Source organism: Vigna radiata, unplaced genomic scaffold (genome assembly GCF_000741045.1).
Source record: "Vigna radiata var. radiata cultivar VC1973A unplaced genomic scaffold, Vradiata_ver6 scaffold_149, whole genome shotgun sequence".
In the NCBI taxonomy this organism is placed as follows: Eukaryota; Viridiplantae; Streptophyta; class Magnoliopsida; order Fabales; family Fabaceae; genus Vigna; species Vigna radiata.
Window position 1 is genome coordinate 121,025 of NW_014542731.1, and position 9,611 is coordinate 130,635.

The following is a 9,611-nucleotide window of genomic DNA, read 5'->3' on the forward strand; positions in this document are numbered from 1 at the left end:
TGCAACAGAAAACTGCATGCACCAAAACAGTGAGAAGAGGTAGCGAAAGACACTGTTAAAAATCAGAAAATGTATCTTTAACAAGGAATAAACCAAACAATGGGTATATATAAAGCGAAAACAAAATACAAAAGATAAAAATAGCAAACAGTTAGCAAACGATTGTGATTAATCTGCACAGTCCATAATTTTGGATTTTGACAGCCCCTCATACTAGGAGTAGATATGAAGCATTCCCACCTTGTAAATGTGAATATGAAAGGTTGAAGGAGGTAAGGCTTTGGTGAGAAGATCTGCTTGCTGAAATTTGGAGCTTATAGACAGAAGTTTGATAGTGTTTGATGAACGTTTTCTCTAACAAATGTGGCAGTCAATTTCTATATACTCCGTAGGTCATGAAAAACTTGGTTTGAAGCAATTTGCACAGCAGATTGATTGTGATAATATAAGAGAGCTGGCTTTATGTATGGAACATGAAGGTCTTACGAAAGGTATGAGAGCCATTCGACTTCACATGTGGTAAAGGCAAGAGCTTTGTATTCTACCTCGGACGAACTTTTAGAAACCATGGGTTGCTTTTTTGATTTCCGAAAATTGAAGAATGACCAAGGTAGACAATGTATCGAGTAACAAAATGTCAAGTATCAATACATCCAACCCAATCAACATCACTAAAAGTTTCATATCTCTTGAATTCCAATCTTCATGGAACATCATGATCAGCCTTGAAAAGATTTGTTCTTCCAACTGCTTGCTCCTTGATTTTGTCATGGATTCTTTGAATTGCAATGGCTCTTCCTCAAGGGATAGACCTCTATCATTCCCTCCTTCTTAAAGCGAATTTTTCCTAAAATGAGTATCTACATCAAATGAAGACAAGCCATTAATGTTGAAACTAGAACTCACTCCTTAATCATTAGGAACATCAACAATCTAAACAATATCATTAATTCTCTTCAAAATTTGAAAAGGTCTATCTCCTTTAGGTAGGAGCTTAGATTTCATTTTGGAAGAAACCTCTCCTTCTTAAGGTGTTCCCACACCCAATCTCCAAGCTCAAACTACATCTTCTTACTCCCTTGGTTAGCGTTAGACGCCAATTTCTCCATCTTCTTTTCAATTCACTACCAAAATATAGAATTTTTCCAGGGGTTATTTTTGTCGTTTTCGGCAGTATTAACCCCCGGAAAATGCTTTACCCGTGGGTCAGAAAATCACTGGGAAAAGTTGCGCCGCTAAGTAATTACCCGCGGTTTTTTAAAAAATCGCAGGTAATAGCGGGGGTTTTGCAAAAACCGCCAATACTAGTGAGGGTTTTGAAGAAACCGCCAGTATTAACGGGGTTTTCTAAAAAACCGCCAATATTTACAGAGGTTTGAAAAAAACCACCGGAAATACGTACATATTTTTTTTTCTATGAAATAGTGAAAGAGATGAGGGGAAATCTCCCTTGTGTGTCTTTGCATACACATAGGGTAATGTATTTATAATAATACGAATGTAGGCTAAGCCCAAATACAAATGAATATGTAAAAATAAAATAATAAGAATAAGGACAATGTTTCCCTAATAAACATATATGGACTATGTTTCCCTAATTAACATAAACACAATATTTAACACTCCCCCTCAAGCTGGAGCATATAAATCATATGTTCCAAGCTTGTTACAAAGATAGTCAATTCTAGGTCCTCACAAGGACTTAGTGAATATGTCTGCCAACTAGTTGCTTGAGTTAACGAACTCAGTCTTGATATCTCCGGATATGATTTTTTCTCTAATAAAATAGCAATCAACTTCAATGTGCTTGGTTCTCGCATGGAAGACAGGGTTAGAGCTAATATGAAGAGCAGCTTCATTATCACATATAAGTGTCATGTGAGTGATATCTCCAAATTTCAATTCACTCTGTAATTGTTTAAGCCACACAAGCTCACAAGTAGCTGATGTCATAACTCTATATTCTGCTTCTGTGTTGGACCTAGCTACAACACTTTGCTTCTTACTTTTCCAAGATATCAGGTTGCCACCAATAGAGACACAATATCCAGAAGTAGACCTCCTATCAGAAGGGGAACCAGCCCAATCAGCACCTGAATAGCAAACGATTTTTGTATCGTTGTTTGGACCATATAACAAACCTTTTCCAGGTGATCCTTTAATATACGTCAGTATGCAAACAACTGCATCTCAGTTGTCTTCACATGGGGAGTTAAGGAATTGACTCACCACATTAATTGCGAAGGAAATGTCAGGACGCGTAACAGTAAGATAGTTTAATTTACCAACTAATCTTCTGTANCGTTCAGGATCTGAGAAAGGCTCCTGCTAATTTGGTAGGAGCTTGATGTTAGGATCCATAGGTGTCTCAACAGACTTACAGTTCATTAACCCTGTTTCCTCCAAGATGTCTAACGCATACTTCCTCTCAAATATGACAATACCATCATTGGATTGTGCTACTTCAATACCCAAAAAGTACCAGAGTTTGCCAAGATCTTTGGTTTGAAAATGGTGACAAAGGTGTTGTTTCATCTGAGAAATGCCAAGGTAGTCGCTTCCTGTGAGAACAATGTCATTGACATACACTATTAAATAGATACATCCAGCACTTGAGTGGTGATAGAACACTGAATTATCTGCTTCACTGCGAGGCATACCAAATTGTTGAACAACACAGCTAAATTTACCAAACTAGGCCCGAGGAGACTGTTTTAGGCCATATAGAGATTTGCGAAGACGACATACCAATCCAGATGACTCCCCCTGAGCAGCAAAGTTGGGCGATTGCTCCATATAAATTTCTTCATGCAAATCACCATTAAGGAAAGCATTTTTGACATCAAGTTGGTAAATAGGCCATTGTCGAAGAGCGGCCATGGTAATGAATAGGCGAACTGTGGTCATTTTCGCCACTGGAGAAAAGGTATCACCATAATCCAAACCAAAAATCTGTGTGTAGCCTTTGGCAACCAGTCGAGCCTTCAAACGATCAATTGTACCATCAGGGCCAACTTTGATAGCATACACCCGCCTGCAACCAACAACAGACTTTCCAAATGGTAATTGGGCAAGCTCCCAAGTTCCACTTTTCTGTAAAGCACTTAATTCATCCAGCATGGCTTGACGCCAACCAGGATGAGTTAAGGCATCACCCACAGACTTGGGAATTGACACAGAAGAAATGGATGAGAGACATGTGTAAAACGATGGAGATAACCTATGGTAACTAAGAACAGTATAATGGGGGGAAGGGTTACGAGTAGAGCGTATACCTTTAAGGAGGGTAATAGGCAGGTCAGACTCATTTGTTGGAGCCGGAGGAGACACAAGAGGCGACACAGGAGGTGAGTCATGAGGGAGACGATTGCGGCGACTATAAACCTGAAGGGGTGGAGTTGAAGGATGATCCTGTGGGGAATGAGAGTCTAAAGGATCACAAACAACAGGAATATCAACAATGGTAGGTGGAGGTACAGACCTCGAAGAGACTTGTGAAAAATAAAACAAAGATTCATCAAAAGTGACATCAGCAGAGATAAAATGACGATTGAGGGAAGGAGGAAAACACTTATAGCCCTTTTTGTGACCGTGGAAATCCTAAGAAGACACATTTGTGAGATCTAGGAGATAACTTATCAAGACCGGGACTAAAATCATGAACAAAACATGTAGACCCAAAAACTTTAAGAGGTAATGGATGTAAAGGGTCTTGAGGAAATAAGACAGAATGAGGGATTTTGTTATCTAGGACAGAAGACGGCATGCGGTTGATAAGATAACATGCAGTGAGAACTGCATCACCCTAAAAATGCGAGGGTACTTGGCCATGAATTAGAAGTGTACGAGTTGTTTCAATGAGGTGTCTACTCTTACGCTCAGCCACCCCATTTTGTTGAGGAGTATAAGCACAGGAAGTCTGGTGAAGAATGTCATGAGAAGCCACAAAATGTTTAAACTGTTGAGAAAGGTATTCACGGCTTGCGTAAAGTTCGAATAGAAACCCCAAACTGTGTTTTTATTTCATTAAAAAATGATTGGAAAATAGAAAACAACTTAGAATGATTCTTCATTAAAAACAACCAAGTACATCTTGAGTAATCATCAATAAAAGTAACAAAATACTGAAATCCTAAAGTGGACTTAACACGACTAGGTCCTCAAATATCAAAATGAACTAATGAAAAAGGGGACGACGCTCGTTGTGAAACACTACGAGGAAAGGAACTACGAGTATGCTTTCCTAACTGACAAGACTCACACGACAAGTTGGATAACGTCGACAAACTCGAAACAAGTTGCTGCAGTTTGGCAAGGCTGGGATGACCTAACTGAACATGAAGAAAGGATGGTGACTCCATGATGATGCCAACATGTGGAGAAGGGCGGAGAAGATATAGGCCATGAGACTCACATCTTGTGCCAATCATGTGTTTCGAACTTCGGTCCTACAAACAAACAAAATCTTTAGTGAATGAAATAACACAATTAAGGGAATGAGTTAGACGACTGACGGACAATAAATTGAAAGGAGACCCAGGGACATAAAGTACATGATCAATGGATATGGATGGAAAAATATGAACAGTACTAATACCATGAGATGAGACTCTAGACCCATCAGTCATTGTTATCGAGGGTAAATTATCCGGACACAACAAGGAAGAAAACAAGGATTTGTTACCAGTTATATGATCAGTGGCGCCTGAGTCAAGGACCCAAGATCCGAGGGAGTGAGTCAGACCAACAAAAGGTGTACCTGTGCGTGCAATAGATGCAGATGTAGTGGAACTAGATTGCTGACGATCCTCATACCATCTGAGAAATTCGTTGAAGACTACAGGGTTATCTACAGTATTTGATGAAGTAGGATGGTCTACAGGCCGAGGAGGTGGATCAGAATTAGCCATTGCTACAGATCGAGGGGGACGTCCATGAAGGGCATAACATCTATCAATTTTGTGGCCTAGCTTGCCACAGTGGTCACATTTTTGTCGTCCTTTACCTAGCTTGCGAGACCGACTTTTATCATCAAGTTGGGCAGCCATAACAGAAGAATCATCAATATGAGGAGATGTCTCAATGATTAGTTTGCTCGAAATACGCAAAAGAGCAGAACAAGTAGAAGTAAAGTTGGGTATGACGGGAGAACCCAAAATCTGATCACAGACATGGGAGGAATCATCAGAGAGTTCGTATAATGCCAATAGCATGAAGAACTTTAATCGTTGTTCCAGTTCTTCAGTAGGAGTGGAAGCAGGAGGTAATAGCTCATTAAAATCATGAAGGAGGGTATGAACTTTACCCAAATATTCTGCCATGGGACCAGGATTGCGCGAACCAATAATAGTGAATAGATCCTGACAAACACCATAAAGACGTTGGGTGTCATTCGTGTATAATAACTTAGCTTGTGCCCATACTTCTGAACATGTTTCATATGATCGAAACATTTGTTTCAGAGAAGAGTGAATGGTGGACTTTATGACGATGCATAGCTGAGCATCAATTTTCATCTAGCGGTAGCACTAGTCACATTTTTAGTAAGGTGATCCACATACCCTTGACTCTTCAGCCAAAGTTTGATGTCGGACGCCTATGTTGCATAATTCGTGCCATCTCACTTGTCAATGACAAGTGTACATTCACATAATTGGTGTATATTGGGGAATCAGATGAGGCACCAGCAGAAGAAGATGAGGCACTAGCAGAGGTGGTTGTAGACGAGGAAGACGCCATGGAGAGGGAGAAACCCTAAAAATTCAACATGCTCCGATTGACGTAACAACCATAGATCCAGAAAGAGGACGAGGAGGCGATCATGGTGGTGCTGGTCGGGGGCGGTGGGCTCCAGCGACGCGCCGGCACGCGCGGTAGGAAGTGGCGGATCTGTGAACTCTGGCGACGGCGCGTGGGTGCTCTGATCATCGAGATCTTTGGACCAAGGTGGTCGCCCGGCCGAGGCGATTCAGATGGAGTGGTCGCCGGTCGATTCTGGAACTCCAGCGACGGTGCCGGCGACGGTGATGACGACGGCGACGGCAACAGCGACGATGGCGGCTACAGCGGCGACGACGACGATTGTGACAGTGATGAGTACCATAGACCGTGGAAGAGGCTGGAGTAGAACCTAAGTTCTAGATACCATATGAAATAGTGAAAGAGATTAGGGGAAATCTCCCTTGTGTGTCTTTGCATACACATAAGGTAATGTATTTATAATAATACGAATGTGGACTAAGCCCAAATACAAACGAATATGTAAAAATAAAATAATAAGAATAAATAAAATGTTTTCCTAATAAACATATATGAACTATGTTTCCCTAATTAACATAAACACAATATCTAACATTTTCCAATTACGATAAAATGATATTATCATCAAATTAGTTTCACAATTAAGCCTTTTTCTTTGACTCACAAAGTTCACGTTAGTGTAACTTAGTTGTTGGTGTAACTTAGTTCTTAGAAAGTGAGATTATTTTATTTAGATTCTTATTCAAGAGAGACTAGTAACATACATACCTTCATTCAAACACGCTTGCTGAATATTTAACAAAGCACTAATATATAGGCATTTAAGAATATTGCAAGAGGAAGATGCATTAACATATACTAACATATACTGTAATATATAACTTTCAATTTACCAGACAAAAATAAATACTTCCTCTTTTAATATGCATCTCATCAAACCCTAAATATTCCCTTTTGCTTTCCCTCTTGGATTTTTTTTCTTCTATATCTTTACTTTTATATTCGAGTACTAACAAGTGGTACAATTAAGACAGTTTATTTTATTTTAGTAAATGTTGAGCAGTGTTCTTTAACATTGGTCTAATAAATTAAAAATTATTTTTCCTTTTAAAGTAATTTTAATGTATTTTCATCATGATCTTCTATTAATTCACCTTAAGATGTTTTTAGAAATTCTGAAGATGCAAAATATAGACTATAGAATTACTTATAGTTCTAGATGTAACATTGAGAAACTGTATCTATTAAAGCCAACAAGTTTATATATAAAATAAAAATATAATTGTTTTTAGTTCCTTTTGAAAAAATTAAAATGAAATTATATTAACAAAACGCATCACAAAAACAAATTGAAGACTAAATTCTGAATAAAAAAACAGAATTAAAATGCAAATGCAGAAAATGGGTTTGTAAACCAGAAAAGAAGATGAAATGGGTAATTTCTAGAATGAGAGAAACTCAAACACAATAATGGTCATTCAACCTTCATTCTTGAATGTCATGCTTATTTCTTTCCAACCTTCATTCTGACAATATTCTGTAATAGTCACATCACATTACATCTATCCTCACTCTTTCTCTCTTTCTTCCCTTCCTCATGTTACTCTCTTTTGAAATGTTTACAGAATTTGGCATATTACAATATACACATCTTGTGTTTTCTTTTTTTGTTCAAAAGAAAACATTGAGCACAGTGAGAGAGTGCATCCTACAGATGGAAACTATGAACTGACTCATCCAATGACCTTGATTGAAGAACGAGCTTCTCAACATTCCTTATGTATAAAATGATGGAACTAGTTTCTGTGATATGTGACATTAATCTTTTAGCTGGATTAGCATCTTCATTATTTCTTAATAAGGTAACCTATATTTCTAAAGTATAACCTGGAAGTATTTGACCACCTGGAAAGCAGAGCTACTTATATCAGATGCAGCAGAAGCATTCCTCCTAAGCTTTGGAGGATTGAAACTTTCAGCAACACTGCTTTGTTGATGCACAATTCCTTCAAAAGAAAGTACAAATCAAAATCAATGATGCAATAGTTATATGTATTAGGTCCATAGGGAAGACACTTCATTAAACTAGCAGAGATCTGTTACATTATAATGGTGATGACATCGTAACTGCGTTTAATGATTGAGTTGGGGCCTTGCTTGCATTATGAAGAGCATCAGCTTTAATGAGTGCAACACAGTTTTCTTTGATGTTGGTTTCCGTAGAGCATTTTTTCCTTCCCCTCCAATATGCTGTTGAACCTTTCGGCCAAGTTTGGAAGTTTCAGAGCAGTAACAAGTTTTATTGCACCTCTCATTGATTTTTCCAGAGTCAAAAGTTTCACAAGTTCAGTAGCTAGGCGTGTAGTACTAGATAGCATAGCTAGCTTTCATATTTTGAACTATAGGAGAACTAGTTGCCTTATAAACCTTTTGGAGTGGAAAAATTTAAGCAATGTGGGACTCAAAAGCCCCTAGAAGACGTGCAGGAGCTGTTGGCCAGCCCTCACACTCAAAAATCCCACATCTCTTGAATCTATTCTCGAAGCTCACTCCAAAGGCTATATAAGAAGGCTTAAGGGTCCCCTTTTGTACACCTTACCTTGAATCAATTGAATTTTGAGTTGATTTGTACTTTTACAATCTTTTTTTGAGATAGTATTTTGTCTCCAAAAGTCTCTATTTTGGGCAAACTTTATCTTGTTCAAACAAGTGACGGTCCTCCTTTGATGCTTATCTCGAAAACACATGTTTCAACTAGAAGCTTGACAAATCAAATAACCAACATTAGGTACACAGAAGTAGAATCAAATTAAAACAGCAAAATTAAAGTTGCCATTTAATATAACCAAACACCTTCGTTGAAGACTTGATCAAGTAAATAACTTTTGTCTCATTTTGTAACTAAACACACTACAACAGCAAAATGAAAGTGACCATTTACGCATGGATAAAAGCAAATAAAGCTACATTGCAACCAACAAATTAAGAAAAGGAAAGAAAAACCATAAAATTTATTTACTAAGACAACAGCCTATCATGTAAGTTAGCTGCTTAGTGGTGATGATTGCATCACATGTCCAATTCGATCAACATGCATAACATTACATGTTGGCACATATAAAAACTAGAAAACAAAAATAAAATCATGCAAATATTGGTCACAGGCTCATCAGGAAATATGTCGAAAAATTTTATGATTAAATATATATCAAGTAAAAATAAATGTAAGTATAGCAATCTCTCCTTTTGAAAAAATCTCATCTCATATTTATTTCTTTTACTGTGAGGGAAAGAAAAATAGTTAAGGCAGTTGTGTAGCATTAGCCATTAAACTGATTTATTTCTTCCAATACTTACCCGTTGGGTAGAATTTTGTAGCATTCTGCATATTCAGAAACAGATTTATAGAATTAAAACTAAAGCTAAATTACAGTAGAAAATAATTACCTCGTGAAGCTCTAAAAGTTGATCTCTAATATATTACACACGCTCACGAACCTCAAAACGTGAATCTCCGGTCTATAAAACAAAAACTACTAATTAAGATACAAATCTCTATGTAAGGACCACACTGGAATAAGTAATGGAATTCAAAATGAAATAAGGAAGCACTTCCTAAGAATCTAAATTTTTTTGTGCATTATAACAAGAAGAAGCTTGTTCTGTTTCTGGATAGTATTTAGTCTATGCATTTTGAAATATGACCTTTAATCATGTATGCTTCTAAATTTTGTACCAAAATATCAACTTCTTGACCTTATATTTCTTTTTCATGCTTCTAACTCTCTCTGTGCCCTGCTCTAAAATCAATATTTTTCAAAACTGGACTTCCTGGTGTCTTTCTCTTGAAT

At 37.6% G+C, this 9,611-nt stretch overlaps 1 long non-coding RNA gene across 1 annotated transcript; it reads right to left on the reverse strand.

The window, feature by feature from the left end:
* Window positions 1–7,788: 7,788 nt before the first annotated feature.
* LOC111240938 lies at window positions 7,789–9,235 on the reverse strand. Its single transcript, XR_002666607.1, has 3 exons — window positions 9,208–9,235; window positions 8,614–8,670; window positions 7,789–8,521 (listed from the first exon to the last, which is right to left on the reverse strand). It is a non-coding gene; the product is annotated as an uncharacterized LOC111240938 (long non-coding RNA).
* Window positions 9,236–9,611: the final 376 nt, after the last annotated feature.